This window comes from Prionailurus viverrinus, chromosome D1 (genome assembly GCF_022837055.1).
Source record: "Prionailurus viverrinus isolate Anna chromosome D1, UM_Priviv_1.0, whole genome shotgun sequence".
Taxonomy (NCBI): Eukaryota; Metazoa; Chordata; class Mammalia; order Carnivora; family Felidae; genus Prionailurus; species Prionailurus viverrinus.
In genome coordinates, this window is record NC_062570.1 from 112,423,142 (window position 1) to 112,449,516 (window position 26,375).

Sequence of the window (26,375 nt, forward strand, 5' to 3'; positions counted from 1 at the left end):
TTTTTTTTGAGGTGGGGTGCTGTGGGAGTTGCCAACCTCAGGTCCAAAAAGCCTTCACAGTTAAGGCACTTACTTATAGGAAGCAAGGACCTTCCCAACCTCATTTTTTACATGTGCACTTGTCTATCCTTTCCGTAATCGAAGGGGGAACAGGCAGAATGGGACTTCCAGGCATCCTGCAAAGCAGGCAGGTCACCTTAGGGATGACCTTTACCCACTCAAAAATTCGTCTCACATCAGCAGTGAGGATTTAGGTGTCACCCCAAATCATTGTGTTCCTTACTCATAAGTTTAAGGTATTCTGTTAACATCCTTTATTATGAAACCTACTTTGATGCTAATATGCCCACTAAAGTTTTCTTTTGGCTTTCTTTTCTTTTCTTTTCTTTTGGTATAGCCTTACCACACTCTTGCTTTTTAACATACCTGTGTCTTAATAGTTAAGGTGTGCCCCTTGGAGGCGTCCTGCTTGTCTTCTAACCTGATAATTCTGCCTTTTAACTGGGGCGTGTTTGCACCATTTACGTTTAATGTGATTATTGATATGGTTAGGTTTAACTTTCAATCTTCTATTTTTTATTTGCCCTATATGTATTTTGTCTCCCTTTCTTTCCCTCTTTTCCTACCTTCTTTTGGGCTGAATATTTTCATGATTCCATTTTATCTCCTGTGTCACCTCATTAGCTATAATTTTTTGTTTGGTTACCTTTCCCTGTGTCATAAGCCCCAAACTACATTGTTATTATTTCTGTTTAAAGCCAATGACTTTTATTTCTTAAAAAATTTTTTTAAGCCAATGACTTTTAAAGGGATTTAAATAGTAAGCACATTTCTTTACATAGTCTTGCTGTTGCCATTTCTGGTGCCTTCCTTCCTCTGAGTATTTCCATCCAGTGTCATTCTCCTTGTACCTGAAGGAAGTCCTTCGTTCGATGTTTCTCAAAGTGCAGCCCGCCAGTGATGAAGCCTTTTAGCCTTTGCGTTTTTTAGAAGTCTTTGTTTTACCTTTGTTTTTGAAGTAGCTCTGTTTTCCTCCTCCGTTAGTACTTTCAAGACGCATCTCTGTGACTTCTCACTTGCACTGTTTCTAATGCTGGATCTGCTGTCATTCTTGTCTTTGTTCTTTGTAGGGGATGCATCTTTCCCCACTCTGCTGGCTTTTTAAAGATTTTTATCTTTGTCACTGGTTTTGAGCAATTGGAAAACTATGTGTGTTGGTGGACTTTTTTCCCCAGGGGGTCTTGAGTTTGCTCAATCCGTGAGTTCACAGTTCACTTGCAGTTGTGAAACATTTTTATCATTATTTAAATATTTTTTCTGTCTTTCTCCCCACATGAGCACCTCCACTCCAGGAACTTATACTGACATGAAGCTGACCCATAGTGCACTGATGCTCTATTGTTTTATTTCCTTAAAAATGATGGTTCCTTTTTCTCTCTGTGTCACCCTTGGGACAGTTTCTAGCATTACTTCTTTGCGTTCACTGTCCTTTCCTTCTGCAATGTCTGATCTGCCGTTAATCCCATGCTGTGTAGTTTTCATTTCAGACATTGTAGTTTTCATCTCTGGAAGTTTAAATTGAGTTTTAAAATTAAAAAAAAAATTTAACTGTGGGGAAATACAACATAAAATTTGCCATCTTAATCATTTTTAAGTGTACAGTGCAGAGAATTTTAATTTTTTCCCCTGTCACTATTATCCTATGGAATATAGTTATAATGATTCTTTAATATCCTTCTGTACTAATTCTAACAACTGTGTCAATCCCTGGTCAGCTTTGACTAATTGATTTTTCTCCTATGGGTTGTGTTTTCTGCTTCTTTGCACACCTGGGAATTTCTGAGTGGATGCCACACACTGCAAATTCCACTTTGCTGGGGTGCTGAATATTTTTGTGTTCTTATAAATATTCCTGAGTTTTGTTTTGGGTGCAGCTAAGTGACCTGGAAAGGGTCTGATGTTTCAGGTCTTGGTTTTAAGATCTGTCAGGTGAGAACAGAGACATGATTAGTTTAGGGCTGATTACTCTCCAGTGTGAAGGCAGGACCCTCCTGAGTACCTTCCCAATGCTGCATGAATTTTCCGTTTTTTTTTTTCTTCTTCCAGTTTGGTGGGTAGGAAGAGGCCCTGCCTCTTTATCTCGCGTGAGCTCCAGACACCGTTCTCGAACCCTTTGGGTGATGCTTTCTCTGGCTTTTCACCGATGAGTGTGCTGGTCGGAGCTTTCCTGACTCCCTCCGTGCAGCTACTTCCTCTCTGGCACTCTGTTCTGCAAACGGTGGCTGCCGTGGGCCCCTGGGCTCTCAGCCCCACCCCTACCTGAGTATCCTTCCAGCCTGCGCCAGGCTTCTCGCTCTTGGACACTCAGCGCGGGACGCCGGGGCAGTCGTAGGGCTTGTCTTGTGTGTTTGCATCTTTCACGGTCAAAACAAGGCCTCGTTTCACACATTTTGTGTGAGTTTTGGTCGTTTCCTGTGGAAGGCAAGTCCAGGCTCTGTTTTCCCATCACGGCCATGAACAGAAGGAGGCATTTTTTTTTTTTATATATAATTTTAAGTTTCTTTTTTTATGGGAAATCTCAAACATAAACAAAAGTAATGAGAAGTACCACAATAAGTCCTATGACCCCTCCTGAAATTTCCACCATCATCCATTTGGGGGCACTACTCTTACTGAGACAATCTCAAACTGCCCTGCTTTTAATCCACACTACCTTGCTTCTCACGGGTGCTGACCCCAAATGGGAGTGGAGACGCAACGGTGTCCCAGGACAGTGACTATTCACTCAGGTGCCCGGGGGGGGGGGGGGGTGGCCCCCACGGCCTGAATGCCAAGACTCTCAGACTCACGCTGAAGTGTGTAATCACGCCTGACAAAGACACAGGTGGCCACCGATCTTGGAAAAGGAAGAAATGACTGGCGTTCCTGAGAGACTGGGCCTCCTTTCCCACCCACCCCTCCCGCACCAGCGTTCACGGACAGCACGCACCTGGCGAGACACGAGCTCACACGGTGCTCCGAGATCACATGCGCACCACTGACAAGTAATTCATTTCCTCTTCATCATAACTACTTAGCAATCTCTTTCCTATTTCCTGTTCAGAGACCTTTGGATGCGTCAGTCTGAATAATTGAACAGAAAGCCTCGAGCTTCTGAAGCTTTTGAAGTCCCTCCTTAATTACCTGGACAGAAACATGCCTCTCTACTCTGCCCCACATCTGCCGAACACGATCAAAGAAACCCCACGTGGTGGTGCTTGGTTCCTTGGTTGGCCAGATGTACCATTTTCCTTCCTTGATGGTAGGATGCTTCTGGAACTTTCTCGGTAGCTGCTGAGTACCACTAACATCATCAAGGAGTGCTGCCCTCCCACCCCGCATCAAACACTCTTGGCTGTAACTGATGAAAATGGTCCACAGCATCATCTTTTATTGGGCTGCTGTCATGGGTCGGATGGTGTGTCCCCACCCTGCCCCCTGCCCCACTGAAACCAAGTTGAAGCCCTACCCTCAGCACCTCTGCACCTGACTGTATTTGGGGGAGGGCCCACCCTAACAGCCTCACGTGTCCTCACGAGAAGAGGAAACTGAGAGTCTAGAAAGACAGCAGGGGTGCCCCCATGCAGGGAGAAGGTCAAGGGAGAGACGCCTTGGAGGAAACCAGCCCTTCCAGCCTCCAGGACTCTGAGCAAACGACTCTGTTGCTGAAGCCACGTGGTCTGTGGTGCTCTGCTATGGCAGCCTGAGCCGACAGGACGGGTGCTAAGCCCCGTGTCCTCCGTGGGGATGGCAGGGAGGCTCCAGATCCTCCAAATGAACCAGAGTATTCACACCAAAACACTGTGACACGGAGACAGGCCACCAAAGAGTGGGCGGTGAGTCGAGACTAGCAGCGAGCTGGGTCCAGGTAGTCAGTTTCTGGGGAACTGAAGGCTGGGGGCCCATGCACGGAGGGCTGTGAGGCCAGGGGCAGGTGGCTCGAGGATGACACCCATCCTGGCTGGCTGGCATGGTTTCTGCTCAGGGATCCGAGGAGAACTCCCACCAGGAGGAATCTAGAAATCAGCTTCCTCCGCAGCTGCTGCTTTTTTCCACCTTACCGGGAGGCATGCATCTGGGGAGGCTCGAGGGGGGATCCTTCCGGAGGAGAAGCTGTCTCCAGCCCCAGGGCGGATCCTACTCCCTCTCTGAAAATCCCCTGGCCCTGAGCTTCGGGAGAGGAGTCAGGAAAAGGCAGTGCCATGAAAGACACACAGAGAACCGAACTGCCTTCCCTCTCCCTTGTGTCCCCGAAAGCTCCTTGCAGGGAACTCCTCAGCTTAATAACTCAGAGAAAAACACTAAAGGCGATCCTGAAGAAGGCGCTTAATGGGTTCTCGGGGGCGGCTGGAATCCAGAGCTCCGTGGAGCCGGGGAGCTTCTCATTACGGGGAGAACCTCGGGCTGGAGAGAAAGCGTGTGAATCGCCCCAAAGCCAGCGCACCGTGGAGTATGGCCACTGCTCCCTCTGGAGGGTGACCCGGCCGGCGCCTCCCCCTGGCCTGTCCCCTTCTGCAGGGAAGCAGCGGGGTAAGGGCAGCACGGAGCCCGCCAGGTGTGGCCTCTGAGACCCGTTCCTGCAGCCGCCCCACCGGAGAGCCCCGCCTCCCTCCTCCCCGTGGGGACGCGGCCCCCGCCACCCCACCCCAGCTGGTGACCTGTGACGGCGAGCCACCGCCGGCAACGGCTGCTCGGACGCACCGGGCCCCCAGGGGGCCCGCCCTCTGGCTCGGGGGGGGGGGGGGGGGGAACAGCGCTCGCCAGGTCCCCCCTCCCGTGCCCTGGGGCGGCTGGTGGGCTGACCTGCAGAGAGACCCCCAGCAGGGAAGGCAGGACCCCCGTGTCCCGTGCGGTGTGTCTCCCCCGGTCCGACGGCCGGCCTCTCCACCTACGCTGCCCGCCGAGGGCAGGGCTTCTCTGCTCACGTGGCCTCCACGGAGCTTCCGGTTTCCCCAGCCACGAGGACACGCCCTCTCCAGGCAGGGGTTGCGCCCACGTGGCCCAGCCCTGGCCAGTCGGAGCTTCCCGTTCCCCAGGCCACAGTGATTGGTTTAAGAAAGGTCATGTGACCCAAGCCAGGCCAATCAGGACCCCGCCTGGGTTCTCCGGCCGGGTCTCCGGCGCAGGTGGTCCCCGGTCATCGGAGCGGGAGGGTGTGCGAGGGTGCGGGTGGGTGTGAGGGCCGCAGGTGGGCGGGTACGACCTGCCGCGCCGGGAAAGGGGGCCCGTGAACGAGGCGGGGAAGTGGAGACCTGCGCCCCGGGACCCCTGCATCCAGCCTGCATCCGGGGACCCACCCCTAAGTGTGCCATCACCGGCGCGGCGCGTGACCTGCTACTTAAACTCGGCTGTCGGGTGGGCCCTGACGGCAGCCGCTGCCTCACTGTTTTCTGACCTATAAAAGTGGCAGCGTCCTGTGGCTCCCCTGAATGCTGAGGGGGACTTCTGTCGCCGGCCTTGAAAAGGCCTGCATGAAAACGGATTCCGTGGGTAGCTGTGCTGAGCCGCAGCGCCCCTGGCCCTTTGAAGCCCTTCCCTCTTTTAGATCTGGCCGGGGTTTGCGAGGGGCTCAGCGCTCCTGTCCTTGACGAGGACTTAACAAACATTATTTTATTCCTAATGGCAGAACTTTGGGCCCCAGCACCACCCCAGGTGGCCCTGACCCCGGGAAGGGTGCTGCCTGGCTTCCTTTAGGAGCTGTGGTCAAGGACACGCCAGGTCTGCTTCTGGGGACCGGGACCGCTGTTCCACCACCACGCTCCCCATGGAGGCTTTACCCTGAAAGGGGCCCCGAGCAGCCTGCACCTGCGTGTCTCTGAGCTCTGCTGGAAGCCTTCAGGCTGTGCGGCCTCCATCCGGGTCACTACAGCCGGCCCACCGCTCAAGAGGGAGCGCTGCAGGGCCTCCCTCAGCCGAAGGGCCGGACGGCACCGGGAGACACCCCAGAAAGCAGTGCTCCGTGCTCAGTCGCCTCCAGGACCTCAAATGTAGTTCCCCTTTTGGAGCTGTCAGGAGGTGGGGGTGGGGGGGGCGAAGAGAGGGGAGGACAAGAGACGCCTCCCCCACCCCGTGTGTTCCCCGCAACGTTCTAGTTCTGGCTTCTCCGGCGAAGATGTGCTGGCGGCCAATAAGCACATGGATAGATACTCAACATCCTGAGTCATAAGAGAGACGCAGATTAGAACCCCAAGGACACATCACTGCGCACCTGTGGGACCGATGACAGTGGAAAGCTGGACCACACCGCCGGGGGAATGCCAACCGGTGCAGCCGCTTTGGAAGACCCGTTTGCAGTTTGTTAAAAAGTTACACATTTAGGGGCGCCTGGGTGGCTCAGTTGGTTGAGCGTCCGGCTCCGGCTCAGGTCATGATCTCACAGTTTGTGGGTTTGAGCCCTGCATCGGGATCTGTCCTGACAGCACGGAGCCTGGAGCCCGCTTCGAGTTCTGTGTCTCTCCCTCTTTCTCTGCCCCTCCCCTGCCCATGCTCACACTGTCTCTGTCTCTGTCTCTGTCTCTGTCTCAAAAGTAAACTTAAAAAAGTTACACATTTCTTTATCTACCATGTGACCCAGCCATTCCCCTTCTGAGTATTTATCCAAGAGAAACAAACGCATACGTCCACACAGAGACTTGAGTGCAAACAATTTGCAGCGCGTTTCTGCAGCACCCGGAAGTGGGTTCCGTCCAATGCCCATCAGCGGGCGACTGGTTAAGCAAACTGTGGCCCAGCCAAGCCATGGAGCGTCACTCGTAAATACAGAGGAACGATCCGTATACGCAAATCTCAAAGCAATGACTCTGAGTCAAAGGAACCAAACCAAAAAAAAAAAAAAGAGCCCAGACGGTATGATCCCCCGTTTATGTAAAGCTCCTGAAAATGCAAACTACAGGAGTAGCAGGAAGCTGAGGAATGGTTGCTAAGGAAACCGGGGTGGGGAGAGCCGGAGGTGGGGGTCACGGGAACTCAGGAAACCTTTGGGGTGATGGATGCGTCATCTTGAACCTGGTGATGGTTTCACGAGGGGACACGTGCGTCAAAACGTATAGTATTGTACAACTTAACTGTGTGAAGTTTATTGTATGTCGATTATACCTCAGTCCAGTTGTTTGAAAAAAAAGACATCATTACGCCACATCACAGACGCCACCGGAAGGGACGCCCCACGTGGGGGCAAAGTGGCTCCGGGATGAAGACAGTCTGAGTGAGTGGGACTGGGACGCGAGAACGCCTCTCAACGGCCCTTCCAGTATGGACTGGATCCAGGTTCAAAGTTCTGGGAGACAGTGTCTGGATCCATGTCCCCTGCAGGCTCCCCCTGCTCCTTGGGGCAGGGCGGGAAACCGAGCACTGCCGCTCCCGCCCTGTGCCCCACACGGCAGTTCAAGAAAGACCATTCTGCGTTCTGTCTCAGCGTCTGCGAAGCGCTTCCAACCCCGGGGATTCGGGGGCAGTGGGGGCTCGCTGACGGCACTCCCCACCCCATTCCACGCCTAGGCTGACATCTCAGGGCATCCCCGTTAGAGCCCTGTCTCTGCATCCTGCCTGGGTCTGACCCCGCGACCCCAGGCTCTCTCTCGCCGCCAGCAAAACCACATTTCCGGGCCCAAAGCTCCACCCTATCTTGTGCCTCTAGTCCCAGCCAGGATTTCCAAATTTTGGCAAGTCTGGTCTCCTTGGGCCGGGGCCCAGCTGCAGTTGGGCCCCCACCGGCCCCCACCACCTTGGCACTGATGGCGAACTCAGGCCCTCTGGAGCCCGTGACCCCACAGCCCATAGTGCTTATGGGGGCACCCTACCCAATCCCACTAGACCCTGCCTCAGTTTACCCCAGCTGACCAGTCTCCCCCACACGTTTTGTCTGGGGCTTTTCTGTGGGGGCTTCTGTACTGGTCCCAGGCCATTCTGGCCTTGTAGGAATGCCTCGGCCCTCCACACGCATCCTGCTAGGGAGCTGATGTCCTAGGCCGTCAAATCCTAGCTCCCCACACTGGGAGGCACACAAGGGGTGTGGGGGTCTTTGGAGGCAGGAGAACAGGTTGACTTGATGCAACTTTGGCTCTTGGCCCCTGGCTCCTTCCATGTTCACATGTTTACACTCCGGCGGGACTTCTGCCCGTCGTTCCTCTGCTCACGGTTGTGGGGGGCCTGGCTTGAAGGGTCTCTGTGCCCTTCCCTGACTCATTAGCAGACCCGGTCCCCCCACCCCGGGCGGGGAGTGCGGGGCCTCTGATGCCGAGTTTTATCACGTGAGGACATGTTACGGTATACAAATAAACAGACGCACGCATGGGGGGCGGGTTCGAGGTCGAGGAAGGGCAGAGATTCTGGGGCTGCACAGCATTCCCTGCCATGTGCTCTGGGGTGCTCAGTGGGTGGTTGGGTGATGGGCAGAGAGGTCCGGGGACGCGGCTGGGGAGAGCAAAGGAACTCTGAGTTCCCACGGGCTCCTGGGAGCTGGGCCTGACATCTGTATCTGTGCACCGACGGCAAGTCCCCGAGGCTTTGCTGCACGCAGCCTGGCCTGTGTCAGCGCCTGGTGACTGTGGACCGAATCAGCAGAGCACCGGGCCGCTGAGAGCCAGCGAGGGACACTGCGCTCCCCCAGCTCGTGAATGCAGATGTGTGGCCGAGCGTCCCGGGGGGCGGGTTCTGGAAAACGCACCTGAGGAGCGGTGAGCCTGAGCCGTTCACGCCCACCAAGAGCCGGTCTGCCCCTCAGCACCCCTGGGGCCCTTTGCTGGTCTAAGTGCTGCACGGTGACTTCTGGCAAGTCCAGTGCCGAGCCCGGCCCACCTGGGAAGACGGTGGCCTGCGGGAGAAGCGGTGGCCTAGGAGCCAAGGACCCACACTCCCAGCCCTAGCTTTTCCCTCAGCAGCAGCTTGAATGAGGGGCCAAGACCTCCAATAGCCTCAGTTTCCCCAGTGATGCGACCGGGATGCCCAGGGCTGCTGCGAGGCTCTGTGGTGCTCCCTGACAACGCCTTTGTGAGCCACGGTCCCTGTAGGCCTTGCTCTCCTGCCAGTCACCCCGGGACACAGCCCGTGGGCCCCACATCCCCAGTGAATGCCGGCCCCTCGAGCGAACAACGATGGTCCCAAGATACCCTGCGGGAATGGTGGGAGCCCGAGGACGCTGGGCCTGCACCTCTCATGCAGAGGCCTCGGCCCCAAGCCCCGCCTCCCTCCTTCCTTCCCAGGGGCAAGTGTGAGCAGTGAGTGTCCCCCCTGCCCACCCCTGTCCCCATACTGCACCGCCAAGGACCCTCTTCCTTCAGTCTGGGAAACTGAGGCACTGATGTGACCCTGCGGGGCCCAGAAGCCTCCAGGATACTCAAAATCCCTGCCCTGCCAGTCAGGAGAGTGAGGCTGTTGGTACTGTCCTGGTCCCCAAAGCTCCGGGCTCGGGTGGAAAAGGTTCCAGCATATCAAGGAACACGGGAAGGAGGAATCTAAATGTGCTGAGTGAGGGCACCTTGGCGGCCTGTGTTGCTGGCAGCATAGTCCTGCCCGCTGGTCTTCAGGGGGAGACCACGGTGGCCAGCTGCCTACCTGCCTGCCCATGGCAGGCTGGGAGTCCCCGGGGCTGGCTCAGAGCCCAGGGAAGCACTTCTGGGGCTTGCGGGGAAGGGGCGGGGGTTGTCACACAGTCTCCCAGAGCCTCAGATTCACCATAAACGGGGGCCAAAGGCATACAGGCTGTTTTTCAGAATACAGCCAGGTAAAGGCGTGGGGCAGCTGTGCTCAGAGCACAGACACGGACGGATGCGGCAGCCGCTACCCCGACACCCAGGACATCCACAGGGCAGCAGACCCTGGCCCCTGGGTTCCTGCCCGTCGGATGGAACGGCACCCAGCATGCAGAAAACAGAGCCCGCAGCTCCTCTCCCTGTTGCGATCCCCCTGCAGCCCAGCTGGTCCCCTGCCCTGGCCGCTCGCGGCCTCCAAGGGGCCCTGACCAATGCCCACAGCGTGTGGCGGTAGCCTGTGAGGACAGTGATGAGGCTCCGGGGCCCAGCTCCCCTCGGCGACCTGCCTGTGTCCACGAGCCACTAGATCATCACCTCTCTGCTCCGGAACATTCCATCTCCCAGAGTGCTCTCTTCACAAACCACACCCCAAAGCTCTTTGGTGGCCACCCAAGATGCAGCTGGGGCCACCGCACGGCCTGTGTCACCAGGGTGCTGTCCCTGCCCCCGGCAAAGACCCAGACCAGGAGGAGAGATGCAGGGCACATCTTTCCTCAACCATCGGGGCTGAGCCTCGAGCTGTGCCTGGCCCGCGGGCAGGTGCAGGGCAGACAGTCACATGCCAGGTGCCCGTCAGCGGGGGTTGAAAGAAAGCACACGCTGTTAGTGTATTGGAGCCCCGAGCTCCAGCTGGGCTCACGATTCTTCCCGCGGGTCCAGTTGTAACCACACTGGAGCGTCCAGGCTGGGGGCAGGGATGGGGGAGGGCTGGAGGGGATGCCCTAGGACATAAATGGATGAGGTCATTAGGACAGTGAACGTACTCGGGGTGCTGTGGGGAAGGCCACGTGGAGGGGGGTTCAGGACCGGCCCCTCCAGGTGGAAGCAGAGCGAGCAGATGTAAAGAGGGAGAGAAGGTCCGGTCTGGGAATCTGATGACAAGAAGTCAGAGGGGGGCAGCTGCTGGGGTTTTACTGCAACAGGTGCACCTGCCAGGGCTGTGGAGGGGGGTGGGTGTCAAGGCCAGGACGTGACCTGAACGGTGCCCAGCACACAGTTATGAGCTGAGTTGTGTTCCTGGAAAGTCACATGTTGAAACCTGACCCCCAGCACCTCACTAGGGCTCTGTATTTGCAGATGGGGGCTTTGAAAAAACAGTTCAATTACAATGGGGCTACTGGGGTGGGCTCTGATCCCAGGGTGACCAGGGTCCTTCTAAGAAGAGGGGGTCAGGACACACACACGCACGGAGGGACGGCCCCGTGAGGACACAGGGAGAGGATGGCCGTCCGCACACAAGGAGAGAGCCCTCGGGAGGCCCCGGCCCCGCCCACGCCCGGACCTCGGGTCCCCGGCCTCCGGGACCGGGAGAGGATAAATGTGTAAGCCCCTCAGGCTGTGACACCTTGTCGTCCTGCAGCCTGACTTTGCAGACGGCAGCCCGAGCAAACACACACACGGTGAGTACGGCATCATGTCAGGTGTTCGATGGACATGGATGGACACCGGGGGGACTGGATGCGCACCGGTGCATGGCACCTGGCCAAGGTGGGATTCGGGCCTGGGCAGGCTGACGCCCCAGGACTCCCTGCTCACCCCACAGGCTCTGCCTCCCTCCGCCTGCTTGTTCTTCTCAGAATTACAAACAGGCTGCAGAAAGCAGGACTCCTGCCTCCCCAAGGAAGCAGGAATCCGTACTGCTTTTGAACTTGTATTCTCGCGCACGTGAAGCGGTTTTCAGGAAGGACACCCCCCTGCTCCCCTGAGGATGGTGAGGTCATTGGCACAGAACGTGAGGTGTCAGGTAGGACACCTCCATCCTCCTTGGCAGTGAACGGGGGACTCGCCCAGCCCAGACTACGTCGTCCCTGGGCCCCCCGGACTCTCCCAGACTCTGGAGACCAAACAGGGGCAGGGTGGACGGCCATGCGTCCACAGTGAAGGTGACAGAGGGAGATGTGGGGCGGCCATTACCGGAGGGCCCAGGAAGGGTCGGGGCTGGAGCCTTCATTTCGCACACCATCACTCATCAGCCACACACAAGGGGTGGCCTTGTGCTTGAAGGCAACTGAGGGGGTCACAAACTTTTACGCGACACGGGGCAATCACAGGAACCAGCGGGAGGATCCTGGTGCAGCTCAGAGGTAACTAAGCTTTCTTCTTAGATGGAAACGTCTGTTCTTTCCATGAGAACATCCCTCATTGGTGATGGTTTAGATCCTTGGGAAGCCGTGGTGATTCTCAGCCCTTTGCTTGCCTTGACACAGGATGGGTGACTCTCCTATCTGCCCCTGAGTACAGGTGAGTGTGAGCCTGAAGGCAGGCGAGGGTGAACGTGAACGCGGGCGAGCGTTTACCTGAATACCCTCACTTGTCAAGTTAGATTCTTTTCAAACCTGCGCGCCCACCTGATTCCTGGTGTGTGGGGACCTGGGGGTCTGGACGTCACCCCAGCCCACGCCTGCTCTGTGCTGGCTGTGCTGGACCCATCACAGCTGTCGAGAGCATCATGCCCAGCAAGAGAACTCATTGTGTGTGACTGAGCGTCTAAGTGACAAGCGCGGGTCCACTAGGAAAAGCAAAGGTAGGGCTTCTTGCCAAAATGGACGGGATGCTCCTGGGGCGTGGTCTCTGGGATGGGGCGGGCGCTGGGGCCCGGCCTCAGGGTGGCCCCCACCAGAATCTGTGGCTGCCAGCATGGGCCTTGAGGGGACAGAAGGGTGGGGCCCAGTGCCTTTGTGTGTCCAAGGCTGGGGCCAGGGTGTAAAGGCCTCTTAGCTAAAGGAGGCCCAGACAGACCCGGGCCCGTGTGCAGCGACAGGAAACCGCCCCCGAGCAGGGGCCTGGAGGGAGGAGGCCTGTTTGTATGGAGCACCTACGGTGTGCGGCCTCAGTACTGGGCCTGGGGCTGTAAACTCAAACGTGACTGGCCCTGCTCACGGCCTGGAGACTGGCCAGCCGTCGGTACGGACACACTTCTACTGGTGGGCTGCTGAGCTGTGTGTCAGCCTGGGCCAGGCCTTAAAATAGTGCTGTGTGGCCACGACCAGAGATGGTCCTGTGAGGTGGGCAATGTCTTGGGGAGCCCTCGTGTCCTATGGGCGAAGGCTCACACCTGGGCACCTGGCTCTCTCGGTGAAAACTTAAGCCCCAGACCGTGCCAGGCAGAGGGGACCCCAAGGTTGTCTGCAAAGGTCAGAGGACTTCAAAGTGCAACGTGGTTCCCCGTCGGCCCAGCCTGCCCCCTGCCCCAGGACCCTCTGACATCAACCTGCATCCTACACATTTTCTATGAGCCTCCCTGGGCCGGCGTTGTGCCCAAGCGGGGACATGTTGAAGAAGGACACGGACCACCATGCTGCCGCAGGAAACAGCCACATGCACTTGGTGGTAAATGCTGGGGGAGGGGGAGGGGCACAGAACACAGAGCGGAGAAGCCTGTCCTGGAAAGAGGGGTGGGGGGGGGGTGCCTCAGCACTGGGGAAGGAGGAGAGGGCACACCAGACAGAGGGACAGCATGGGCAAATGCCCGGTGTGGTGGGTGGGAGCTGGAGCCAAGGGGAGGGTGGACGCTGGGTTTCTGCGGGAGGCATTTGGGGACAGGAGAGCAATCCTTGGGGAAACCTACTGCGTGCCAGCTGTGCTGATGGTTCCCTCCACACATCACCTCTCCTGAGACCCAGCAACCCTGACGTTTCCCAGGGCCCTGAGGCTCAGAGAGGTGAAATGCCTCATGGAGATTTGACTCAGTTGCTGGGAGAGCTCAGGCCCCGGCAGCATCTCCAGGGTCGGTACTGGATCCCAGGACCACAGGTACCCCCAGACCCTGCCCTCTGCAGGTCAGTACAAGGAGGCCCCAAAGACGTCCACATCCTGATCCCTGGTGCCCGTGACTGTGTGACTTACAGGGCAGGTGTGACTGAGTAAAGGGTGCTGATAGCCAGCGATCCTAGATGATCCAGGTGGGCTCACTGTGACCACAGAGCCCTTTCTCTCAAAAGGAGAGACTCAGAGTCAGAGAGGGAGGCATGACGCTGGAAGTAGGGGCTGGGGCCACAAGCCAGGGCGTCTCTAGAAGGTGAGGGCCAGGAATGGAGCTTTCAGGAGGAACACAGCCCTGCTGATGCCTTGATTCTAGCCCCTTGAGCCCCGTTCTGGACCTGTAACTTCCAGAACTCCAAGGTAACACATGTGTGTTGTTTGAAGCCGCTACATATGTGCTCCTCTGTCATAGCAGCCACAGAAACTCATCTGCTGGCAGAGCTGAGTTGACAACAGCCCAGAGAAGAGCCAGCTGTGGAGGTCACGGCTGAGGTCTTCGCAGACCAGCTCCTCCCCTTCTGGCTGTTCATAAATAGCAGGTTAATAAACAGGGCCGACGGGGACGAGGCTTCCCTTTGTGCTTGGATACCCCTCAACACAAGGGGGTACAAGGCAGCCTGCACCCCGAAAAGGGCCAGAAGCCCACGAAGCCACCAGCAGGCCCTCTCCGAGTCCCCCCTGAGTTTCACAGACCTCGTGGCCTCCAGAACACTCACCCACATCCACTGTCCACCTGCAAAGTAAAATTAACCCACTCCTGTGCCGCGCAAGCCAATAGGGGCTCCTAATGGGAGAGGAGGGAGCCCCAGTTCTGCCAGGACCAAGGACAGTTCCTTGGCGGTGGTCAACCGGGCTCGAACAAAAGTCACTTACTCCCCCACCCTTCAGGCTGTCTGCACCAGTGGCCAGTGGAGAGCTAGAGAGAGCCTGGGACTCCGCCAGGCCTGGCTGGGATGGGCAGGAACACTGAGGCCCATAGGCCTGGCTCACGTGCTGTTTTTATGGGGATGGGAGGCTGCAGGCCTGGGCTGCCCATGGTGGCCAGGATGGGCCCAGGGGCAGTCTGCTGGTTTCCTGTGCCCCTCTGTGAACCCTGGGGGGGGGTGCTCCTTGCCACAGAGCCCACCATATCTAGGGGACCCTCAAAACTCCAGCTTTTCTCAGCCATTCAACATGCACCTGTTGCATTAGGCCATCTCAGGGATGTAAGTGGGGACAGAATTGGGGACGACAGAACATGCTCAACCAGAGGCAAAAGGTGCCACAGGGTCAGCAGGCCTGTGATGCTTCCTTCCCACAGAGGAGTCATCCACGAGGACCTGGTTGGGGGGTACACAGTGGGGAAATCAATTCTCTTTTTTTGGAGGGCATGGGAAGAAAAGCTTCTGTGGCCACTGAAATAAAGCCACAAACATGGTTGTTTATTCCAGTAAGTGAGGAAAAGCCTGTTGTCTTCCTCAAAGAGGTCACCTTTCTATCTGAAGAACTCTGCATTACATTAGGGTTGCTTGGGCTTTATTTTTAGTGTCATTTCTAATTCTAACCGATACCATAACCCCAATGTAGTTTTTCCACTAATTGAGGGAAAACTTGACCAGTGCCCAGGGCAGCACGCAGGGTATAAAGGCAGAAGGAACCAGCTTCAATTCCTGCCCTCCCATCTCTCAGCTGTGTGACCCTGGGAAGCCACTTGACCTCTCTGGGCGTCCATTTAATCTCTAGTACAGAGATGGTTTTTGTAGAGATGGTCCTAAAACCATCTCTCAGGCTAAGGTGGGAGAGGCTGGAATGTCTGCCCCAGATGCTCACAAAGGTCAGCCCTGCCTCTCCCTGGGAGCAGCCAGTCAGGGAGTGGGGAGAGCTCCCTGGCCAGGCCTGGCCTTTCCTGCCAGCCAGAGAGCTAACTGGGGAGGGCTCAGAGCACAGAGCAGATGGAGACGGGATGTGGGGTCAAGTGTGGCCCATGCCTGCTTTGTGAGACATCCAGAGAACCTGAACAGAACCAAGGAGATACCACGGGAGGGGTCTGTGTGATGGGAATTGGCCTGGGGGAGGGGACAGCAGGGAGGAGCACGTCCGTTGCCAAGGGGTGTTGTCAACATCCTGTCCCTCCAAGCCCCTTAACTCCATTAGCGCTGATGGAGCATGGTGGAGCCCGCCAAGTCCAGCCCCAGATCCAATTAGCTTAGAACATATGTCTGAACATGACGAGGCGAGTCGGCTGAAACTGTGTCTGCTCAGAATGCTCAGCACAGGGCACCCGCTCAGTAACTCATCTTCCTCGCCTTGGATGCCCACGTGCTCCGTATGGAAGCAGAGGATAACATACACACGATACGGCGACTCACTTTGGTCTGAGGTGCAGGGTGGTCGGAGGCTGGGCAGCGGTCTCCCCAAGTTCCCGGTTAATCAAGGGTGGCTTCTGGGTGACACCGGTCCCCGTGGGCACCCAGCCTGGTGTCAGGTGCAGTGTGGCACCTAAGGGGGCTTTGCTTACAGCCGCCACTGTGTGCGGATCTCAGCGCCAGCTGGGGAGCTTTGGAGAAACGTGGAACCCGGGGTCCTCTCCCCAGACCGGCTGACTGGGTGGGTCTGGGCAGGGTGAGTGGGGTCTGCGTGTGGAATAAGCAGGGGGTGCCTCCGGAACCATTTACGGAGCTCGCTCACAAGAGAGCCTTTCTCTTCCCATCCTCACGGCAGCCTTGTGAGGCTCAGGATACTGCCACATTGATGGGGGACACTGAACACCAAGAAATGGCCGGACAGCCAGTCACGGCCGGTGCTGGGTGTGAACTGAGCAGCTGGCTGACAGGGACAGAGTGGGAGATGCAGGGTGAGTCCGAATTGTGCCTGGTCCTGGGGGAGGGGTGTGTGGAAGCCGATGAGACCCGTGAAGGAGGCTCCAGGGAGGAGGGGACCCCCAGGTGGACTCCAGGTGGCCCGAGGGTTAGCAGAGATGTGGAGGTTGGAGGGCTGGAGGATGAGCCCCTGAGCCCTACTGCCACGACCCCGGGGATGAGCATCAAAGCCTGAGGCTTGAGTTGGGTGTGGGGTGTACTGCATGTTGCATGGGAGGCTGGACAGCCATTCCCTCCCCAGCTTGGGAAAGCACGGCATGCTTTGTACTGTGGCAGCCTGACTGACCCATGAGTGGGCACCCGGTCCAGGGGCAGCGCATCTATTGGCTGGCCAGCAGCTGATGCCAAGGGCATTGCCCAATAGGCTGGGAGGGTTGGTGGAACCAGACAGACTGGCTGCTTCTAGAATCAGAAAATTAGGAGCCAGTGATAATAGGACCAACTGGCAGAGAGGAGCTGAGATAGCATTAGGGAGGGACAGGGCCAGTAGCCAGTCTGTAGAGCTGCCTAGAGTCCTCGTAGCTCTGATTCCCAGGCCACACTGTCCTACAATAATCCCCAACCCCAACTGTCATTAAGAAAAATTGGCCAGAAATTGTCTTTGTTCTTTGTTCCTAATAAGTGAAGGCTTGCCTTTATCCATCTATCCCTTCATCCCTCCACCCACCCACACACCCATCTATCTGTCCAATCATTTACCCACCCATCCATCGATCCCTGTATCTTTCCATCCATGGATGCACCCACCCATTGGAGCATCCACCCATCTAGCCATCAATCCATCCATCCACGCACATGCCCATCCGCCCATCTATCCCTCCCTCCCTCCCTCCTTCCCTCCCTCCCTCCCTCCTTCCCTCCATCCACCTATCCACATGCTCATCTGTCCATCCATCCGTCTGTCCACTCATCCATCCACCTATCCATCCATCTACCCACATGCCCATCCATCCATCCATCCATCCATCCATCCATCCACCCATCCATCCACATGCCCACCCATCCGTCTGTCTGTCCATCTGTCCATCCATCTGTCTGTCCATCCGTCCATCTGTCCACCATCCATCTGTCTGTCCGTCCATCCACCTATCCATCCATCCACCCACATGCCCATCTGTCCATCCATTCACCATCCATCCGTCAGTCTGTCCATCCATCCATCCACCATCATCCATCCATCCATCCATCCACCCATCCATCCATCCACATGCCCATCTGTCCATCTGTCTATCCATCCGTCTGTCCATCCAACCATCCATCCAGCCATTCATTTATCCATCTAACAGCGATTTCAACTTTTGAGTGAGCATCTCCCCTGGGGAGACAGGAGGGAACAAGACAGATTTTACCCTGGCACCATGGACTCCCAGCCTGTGGAAACAATGACTGACGAAGTCACCCCAACGTGGTGAAGGATTGGGGGATTATACACGTGCCTGCCCTGGGGGTAATGCAGTGGGGGCTATTCTAATCGAGAGGGGGGGGTGGTCAGGGAGGACTCCTCTGAGCACATGACTATCAGGCCTGGCCAGTGTCCAAGCCAGCCAGGAAGGGCAGGACCCCAAAAGCAAGAAAGCTAAGAGGTGGTGGTGAGGCTCATCTTCAGTGTGAGCTTCTGGGCATATTTGAAAGCCAGGATACTACAAACTTTGCATCTTAAATCCCTGCAGGTGTGGGGTTCCAGGTGGATGTAAGGAGGTGCCTGGGGCTGGGGGACCCCACTGGGAGGCCACTGTGTTGATCTATTGTTGTTGCTTCTCTTCAGGCAGAGCTGGAACCAATGGCACACGTGGTCCTGGGCTCAGCTGGCTACTCAGAGCTGGGCGGTGTGGGCACACACGTCTCCACGGGGATCTTGGTGGCTAATTCTGAGGCAGCATCTGTGTGGCTGACCAAGCAGCATGTGGAGGGGACATGCCTCTCTCAGAAACCAAGAGGCAAGACTAGTCATAAAGCACCTAAAAAATTGAAAAATGACTTCCTTCCTCAGATTTATTTCTCTGGACCTCTTTTTCCAGGAGAAGGGCAAGACAAACACTGCCTGCGGCCAGCGCTGAGTATGGGAAGGTTCCGGCGGGTGGCCACTCCCTGGGCCAGGTGAGAGCCTTCCCTTCCAGAGTGGGGGGTGCTTACAAAGCACTGTCCCAGAACGCACTGCTTCTGAATACATAACTAACATGGAGAAGCAAGTCCCCCTTTCCCTCCTTCCCAGGGGCGACTGCAGACATCAGTTTGAGTGGTAGTATAACAGACTTTTCTTTACGTGTCTTTGGGAATATGGATGGATATGGAAACACGTAGGTGTTCTTTCTAATAAAATAGGGTCGCTCGTGAGTCTGTGACTCCTTCTGCAACTTGCTCTTGTCATGTAGGACCCATCTTGGTGTCTTGGCCTGGACACCCAGATTTCCGGCATCTTTTTTCAATGGCCAAACAGTATTCCGTGGAGAGCCATGCTAGGGTTTCTGAAGGCCATGTTCTCGGACACTGAGGGACGAGAGAGCCTGCCACACAAGTCACTAAGAAAGTGGAACAATAGGGATTGGTCCCTCCTCTATGCTGTCTCTCTACAGGTAGACTGGCCAGTGAGAACCCCAGTTAGGCAGGCTCTGGGGAGTCAGAGCCACGGGGCGGGGGAGGAGGCCCCGGGGAAAGGGCTGTCAACAGCGGCAACCCAGCAGGAACGTTGGGAGGCGTGAGAGCCATGGAGAGACGAGAGATGAAATTCATTCTGGCAATTGCGTGTAGCCACCGAATCATGGACAGCAGCACTTACTGATGAGGAAAGATGGTCTCCACGTGTTGTTTCAAAAAAAGCAGGTTACAAAAGAGCGTGTGGCAGTGAGTCCGATTTTCAGAGAGGAAAGGCGTTTGTGGAGAAGATCTCCATAAAACACGATTTTCTGAGGAGGCGCCCAGGGGCTGATGGGCTCCTCCTGGGGGCATGACGTTTGCCCTTTGAGAACGAATGACCTTGGTAAGTGGTATTCCTGCCTCCAACAGATGCTGGTTTTTAAAAAGGAAAAGACAACGGGATAGAGCGAGACAGAAGGTCTGGAGCTTGGGTGGGCTGGGAAAGGAAGGTCGAGGGGAAGAAACCAAGATGGGCAAAGGGATCCGAACCCACAGGGCAAACTGGTGTTTCGGCATCTCATGGCAGAACCGGAGGCTCATGTTATGACTCCCTGGACGCATCCTGTCTGTCTGGGCAGCAGAGACGATGAGACTAAATTTAAACAGGAGGAGTAGGAAGGCCCCTTTCCCTGTAAAATGCCAGATCTTCCCGAGTACTATCTGTTGAGCGACAGCGTGCCGCCTCAGTTTCCCTCGCGGTGATGCTGACGGTATTGTCCTGGGCTCCCCCTTCCCTGTGCCACCTGCCCACCCCCCCCTCCCCCAGGGGAGAGATGAGCCTGCGTTCCTGTCCTGGAAGGCGGGTGCTCTGGGCCTCTGGGAGAGGGGACACCGTCACCAGCTCCCGCCCCCAGCGAGGGGCAGGGTTTCCGCCAACTCGGGGCTCCCACGTGGGATTTGGGGTCTGAAGTGGCCGGCAGGCTGGGGGAGCCAACACAGAGGCAAAGACGCACCTGCTCCATGGCCCGAAGGCCACCTCCCATACAGCCATGGTTCGGAGAGTCTCAGAAGATTCTGTAGGTGCCTTGGTACCTACAACACCCTACCCTTCTTCTGGGCCCCCGTCTGCCTAAGGGGGGCCGGGACCTGGCAGAGCTAGGATTTGAACCCGGTTCTGTCAGACCGCGTATGAGTCAGCTTGGGGCCGCGTAACAAAATCACAGACTGGAGGCCGGAAGTCCAAGGTCCAGGTGTCAGCACGGTGGGGTGAGGGCCCTCCTCCTGGCTCTCAGGTGACCACCTTCTTGCTGAGTCCTCACAGGGCAGAGACAGAGCTCCGGGTCTCTTCTTTTAAGGGCGCTGATTCCATCACAGGGGCCCCACCCTCATGACCTCATCTAACCCTGATCACCTCCCCAAGGCCCATCTCCACCTGCCACCCCACTGGGAGCTGGGGCCTCAACACAGGAATCTCAGGGGACACAATTCAGTTCATAGAGACCTCAAAGCTCATCTTCTGTCCCATCACTTTCTCTCCCAAAGACCTTGTCCTGTGCTCATCGGCTTGTCTCTCTGTCAGCCCTGCTGGGAGTGAGCTGCAGCCCGCACCCCAGCTCCAGGCACCGGCCTGGCCATGGGCCATCAGTAGACACCTGTTAAAGATGTCAATGGGCACCTTCCCTGGCTGTACACACACCACCTGGCTGTGCAGGTGCCTTGGAAAAGCTGGGCCGTGGGGGCCTCGGCCTCTGCCCGCCTCCAGAGGGGGACAAGGCCTGAGCTGGACGAAGAACCAGGGGCCTTGTGCTCAGTGGGGGGCGGGGGGGGGTGTTGAGCAAGTCCGGTGGGCACAGCCCGAACCGTCCACTGCATGGTGTGCAGCCGTGTCGGGTGGGAATTGGTTCTCTCCAGCGGAAAGCTATCTGCTCTCTGGCCAAGGCTGCTGGACAAGCTCCTCATCCTGTTCTCCGGGCCCCACGGCTCCGTCCACACCCTCCCCAACACTTCCACCTGTTACCTAACGTCTGCTGAGTGCTCCCTCTGAACCTGACCCCTCCCCCGGGGGAAAGGCGAGCTTGGGTTCCTGTCCTTCAAGGTGGGTGCTCTGGGCTCTCACTCTTACCGACGACACGGAGGTCACACACGTGATCACCCAGTCCCACGGCCACACCCGTCTGAAACAGGGGACCTCCCGGGTCCCCCCTCCACCCCAGATGTCACTGCCTCGCGTGTGCTAACGACGCAGGCTTCCGGCCATCACCCCACCCTAACGGTACGCGTGCAGGGAACACTCAGTGCTGCAGGGAAGAGGGACCCATGGCAGATGCCGGGGCGTCCACGGATGGCAGACGTGTGTGGGGCTGGGGGCTCTCGCCCGCCTCGCCGACTGCTCGCACCCACGACTGTGTGGTGGGCATCTGCCTTGCCCCGTAGCTCCGGGGGAGGCCCGCGGCCACCTCTGCTGACTTTTGGGGGCTGGCCCCAAGCCTCTTCAAACACGAACACACACATCCCAGCAGGTGCGATTGTTCGGCGGTATGGTGCCTGCAGTGGTTTGGCTCGCGTGGCCCCTTCACCACGGATGGACAGCACCTTCCCAGGAGACAGCGTGCTCCTCTGGGACCTCTTACCCAAGGGGAAAACCTAACCCACGAACTGTTTTAAAGTGAACGCTCAGCTGAACAGTGAATGAAGTTGGGATGTAGTAATTAAATGTCGGCTAATTTCAACGGTCCCATTACCTTTTCTTATTTTGGATTCTTAAGATGTGTTTTCTAGATCTCTTTGGCGCTTAGGAAGCTAATGAGCTCTTAGCCCCAAAGGGTCTCAGAAGACAGGGGTGTCATTTTGATGACCCGAGCCTCAGTTTCCCCATGGGCATAGAGGTGGCTGTCCCCTCTGCCTGCCTCACGGGGCTTCCAGGGAGGAAGGTCTGCAAAGACAATGTGCTCCAGGATGGCCTGGCCGCAGCCTCATAGCCCCCTGATGACGTGGGCCGGGACTGGGGTCTGCGACCGAAGCTGGACGGTTTGTCATGATTATTGTTCATTCATTCATTCATTCATTCATTCATTCATTCGTTCATCCAAGTACACACCAGTCACCCACCTGATACAATGGTGAGCGGTGTGCACGGGGCCCGTAGTGTCAAATGTGCCATGGACCCATGTGGCGGGGTGACAGGAGGGGCTGCTGGGCAAGGAGAGGTCAGGACAGGGCAGACACCTACAGAGTTCCCAGGCAGGCAGAGGCCACACCCTGGCCACGTCCACAGGCCCCACGCACACGGCCACACCCGGCCCCTGTGGTCAGCGGGTCAAGACCAGGGAGGGCCCTGTGCTGCTGCCTCACTCGAATTCCCTCATCCTCACGGGCCTGGTCCTGCCTCCCTTTCCACCAAGACAGGAGGAAACTTCGTCAGCCCACAGGCGGTTGCATCAGCAGAAAATAGGTGCTTTGAAAAAAGTGAGCTTCATGCCCCTCAAATACCCACGGATGGACAAATGGATGAACAGAACACTCCCTCATCCGCACAGCGGAATATTGCTTGGATGCAAGAAGGAACGAGACACTGACCCCTGCTACAGCGGGGCGGGCCCTCCACCATCCCCTGCCCAGCGATGAAGCCAGACTGAACAGGCCACATCGCGTGAGCCCGTTCCCACGGAGCGTCCGGAACCGTGACTCCATGGAGACGGAAAGCAGGCTCGTGGTTGCCAGGCTGGGGGAGCAGGCAGCAGCAGTGGCTGCTGACGGGCACAGGGTTTCTTGAGGGGCGTCCGGAATGTTCTAGAACTAGACAGCGGTTTGCAGAGCACCGTGGACGCACTAAATGTCACCGCGTCGTACCTCTTGAAATGGTTACTTTCCGCCTCAGTAGAATTTCAAAAAGTGAATTGCACACATGATAAGCCAGGAGGGTTTCAGGCCCCGGGGAGGTGGGTTGAGTTTTTGGAGCCCGTTTCCTGTGGACGTCACACCTGGTGACACTCCTGTCATGCTTCCTGTTCCCGGGGCGGCTGGCGAGGGAAGGGGCCGGCAGCCCCTGCAGCCCCCGGGAGGAGCCGGCCGCTGCCACCAGGGCCCCTCCTTCTGCCCTCCCACGTCTCTCTCTAACTGCCAAGGCGCCCGGGCACCTGCTCTGCCGTCCCCCGCGGGCCATACCGCTGCCCCCGGGGCCCCGGGGTGGGGTGGGGGCTGCAGCCGGGCCACCCCGAAGCCGTGGCCCCAGCTCCCCCTCCCCGTGCCCCCTTGCAGCCAGCTGAGTCTGCCCGCGTTTGTTAAAAATACACAGCTCTATCTGCAGCAACATGTAATTTAATAAATTTATTTCTAATGTGACGGAGCCTCTTTTAAAGACGAGCTTTTATCTCTGAGATGGGGCTTCGGGGGCCGCTGCTCACCTGGCACGCAGCGCGAGCGCTCTCCGCCCGGGGCTGCTTGCTCTGCAGACCAGCAGCCCCGGAACGACCCCTCTGGGAAGGCAGAGGAGGTCAGCCCCAGCCCCGGACGCGGCCTCCACCCCATCATGGGAGAGATGGGACTCACAGGCCGGTCCCAGAACAAGGATCCCCACTGTGCTAGGTTAAGTGGGCACGTCCCCCAGAACCTCAGAATGTGACCTCACCTGGAAATGGGTCTCTGCGGAAGTGATAGCTAAGACTGGGTCACAGGGGAGGCGGCCGTGTGAAGGCCGCGGTGGAGGCTGGAGGGGCGAGGCCACAGCCCAGGGACGCCTGGGGTTCCCAGAAGCTGGAAGACGCCGGACAGGTCCTCCCCTGACACCTCCAGAGAAACCAGTGCTCCTGACATCTCGAGTTTGGACTTCTGGCCCCGGAAGAGTGGGAGGAGAAATGTGTGTTGCTTTAGGCTGTCTGGTCTGTGGTCCTTGCATTTGGTGGCCCCAGGGCTCTGACTTTGCTGGTGCGCTCCCATCCCCTCTAGCCCTGAGAAGCTCCTGGCGCGTAGTAGGTGCTGGTGCAAATGCGTAGAGGGCCTGGGGGCACATGGCTGCATCGGGACCCTTTGCTGCCACTCGTCACAGGACCTATCACTCGTCACATGACCCTCTGGTTGACCTGGTGTCTGGGAATCAAAGGGAAGGGGCGTGTCTGCATCCAGAAGAAGCCACAGGCTGTAGCAGCGGGGGAGGGGAATGCGCTGGGGTTGGCCGGCTGTGGGGGTTCTCAGGTTCTGGGGCAGGAGCAACTCATGTTCCAGAGACTAGTCCTGGTCTGGCACGTCCAGGCCCTGCTATGCCCAGAGAATTATGGGACTTAATGGAAACAAAAAATGCCAGGGGACAAATCTGAATGTGGGTCCGGGGGGGCGGGGTCCAGCAGGGATGACAGGGACAACTGAGGCTGGGGGGGGTGGTTCAGAGGGCTGGCAGGCTGCTGCTTCTCCACGGCTCCTTTCTGTCCTTCCCTCAGCCAGTGTCTGTGGAGTGCCTCCTGCCACGGTGTGGCTGTGAACAGGAGAAGCGTGGCCCCTGGCCCACACCCCGTTGTTTGCTTTCCCCATGGGGTCGTGGGTACTCTGATGGGGCATGTGTGGGGCACTGGGGTGTCCAGAGCTGGGGCCTCACCCGAGCTTGGGTAATCACGGAGGCTCCTCGGAGGAGGCAGTGGTGTCCATGCTGTGGCTTTGGGAAACACTCCAGAGGGACCTGGGGTGACCCAGTGTGTCAGGCCTACCATGCCCCGTGGGCAAAGGCCCGGATATGAAGGGCAGGGTGACTGCGAGAAGACGGGGACAGACGTGGGGCCTCCACAGGCACAGGCAGGGGCTCACCCTGGGGCCATGGACTGGGTGTGTGTCCTCCCTCCAAGGCGGGCAGGCATGCCCGTCCCCTCCGGGCTCTGGTGGACAGTGGCGGGGGTGGGGGGCTCCTTCCATGTCCGGGCACAGGCACTGAAGGGTTCTATCCCCCGCTCGTAGAGGGGCCGGCAGAGCTCACTTCCAGCTGCGTGCGGCTGAGGGAGCAGGAAGGGTGTGTCAGGCACATGCGGGCGTGAATGAGGGGCACACGTGTGGAACTCTGTGCAACCGTGTTCCATCCAGGTGTGTGGTGCGTGATGGTGGAGAAGGCATGGGAAGAGCCTGGAAACGCAGGCTGCGGGGCCCTGGATGTCTGGGGAGGGAGAAGAAATAAAAACCCCAACAGTCCGGTCACCACGAAAGAAACTGCGCTACCGATCATCTCATAAAGGCGAATACGAGGCCCAGATGGCTTTCTGAGCAGGGTCAACCCATCGTGGAAGGGACACGTAATTCTAACCAGAACAACGTCTTCCAAAGCAAAGAAAAAGAAGACATTCCCCAGTTGTTGTGAGATTGACAGAAGCTTGAGTCTCGAATCAAGAAAGTATTCGATGGGAAAATTACAGGCAAGTCTTATTCATGACCTTAGACGCAAACACCCTAATTGAAACATTAGCAAATGGAATTTTGCATTAGCGTTAGAAAGGTTACTACATCCTGACAGGTTGGGCTGTCCTAAGACCTAAGACTGGTCTACTAGAAAATCAGTTAATGTAATTAATTAGCAAAGGAGAAAAGCCACACAATTTTCTTAAGTGATGCACAAAAGCCCTTGATAAAATTCAATATTCATTTGCAATTAAACTGAAACCTCTTGGCACGCTAGGAAGGGAATGAAATGCTTTAACCTGATAAACTCTGTGCCCCTCCCCCCCCAATCTAGAGTCAACAGAAATTTAGAAAGCATTTCTTTTAAGATCAAGAATGAGACAAATATTCTTGCCTTCATTGCTTCTAGTTAACGTTTTATTAGCAGATCCCACCCACCAGAGAGAGGAAGGACTAAAAAAGATACAACCAGCAGATAAGAGATGGGAATTAAAGAACTGGCTGAATAAAAAAAAATCGATATGCTGAAGTCAGCCACATTTCTATATTCCTGCAACGGTCAGCAGATGTCATGTTGAAAAATATACCCCGAAACGACAAAAATTCAGCTACCTAGGAATAAATCTAAAAACGTTGCAGAAGCTCTTTATGGAGACAATTATAAAATCTGTTTGAAAGACATTAAAGACGACCCAAATAAGTGGAGAACTAGATCACGTTCTTGGGTGGGAAGACGATACTGTACAGAAGTCAGATTTCCCCAGATTGGTCTATTCTGGGTCAATGCAATTCTAACAAAAACCCCAACAGGGTTTGTGTGTGCGCACGCACTTGTGTGTGTGTGTGTGTGTGTGTGTGTGTGTGTAACTCAGTAAACGGACTGAAAAACGTAAATGGAAGACCAAAGAAGCACGGATAGCTAAAACAATCCTGAAGAAAAACAGGAGATGGGATGGTGTGTTTTGTTCAGATGACATTGAGACAGCGCTAGGATAGACGGCACCGATGACAGCCCAGAACC

The 26,375-nt window shown here is 56.7% G+C and overlaps 1 protein-coding gene and 1 non-coding gene across 12 annotated transcripts in view; both read right to left on the reverse strand.

The window, feature by feature from the left end:
* Positions 1-26,375, reverse strand: part of SHANK2 (SH3 and multiple ankyrin repeat domains 2) — a 516,273-nt gene that overhangs the window by 87,239 nt on the left and 402,659 nt on the right. The gene's annotated exons all lie outside the window — the stretch shown is intronic.
* On the reverse strand, positions 151-300 carry LOC125147335 (U12 minor spliceosomal RNA). The gene has a single exon (XR_007145151.1). It is a non-coding gene; the product is annotated as a U12 minor spliceosomal RNA (small nuclear RNA).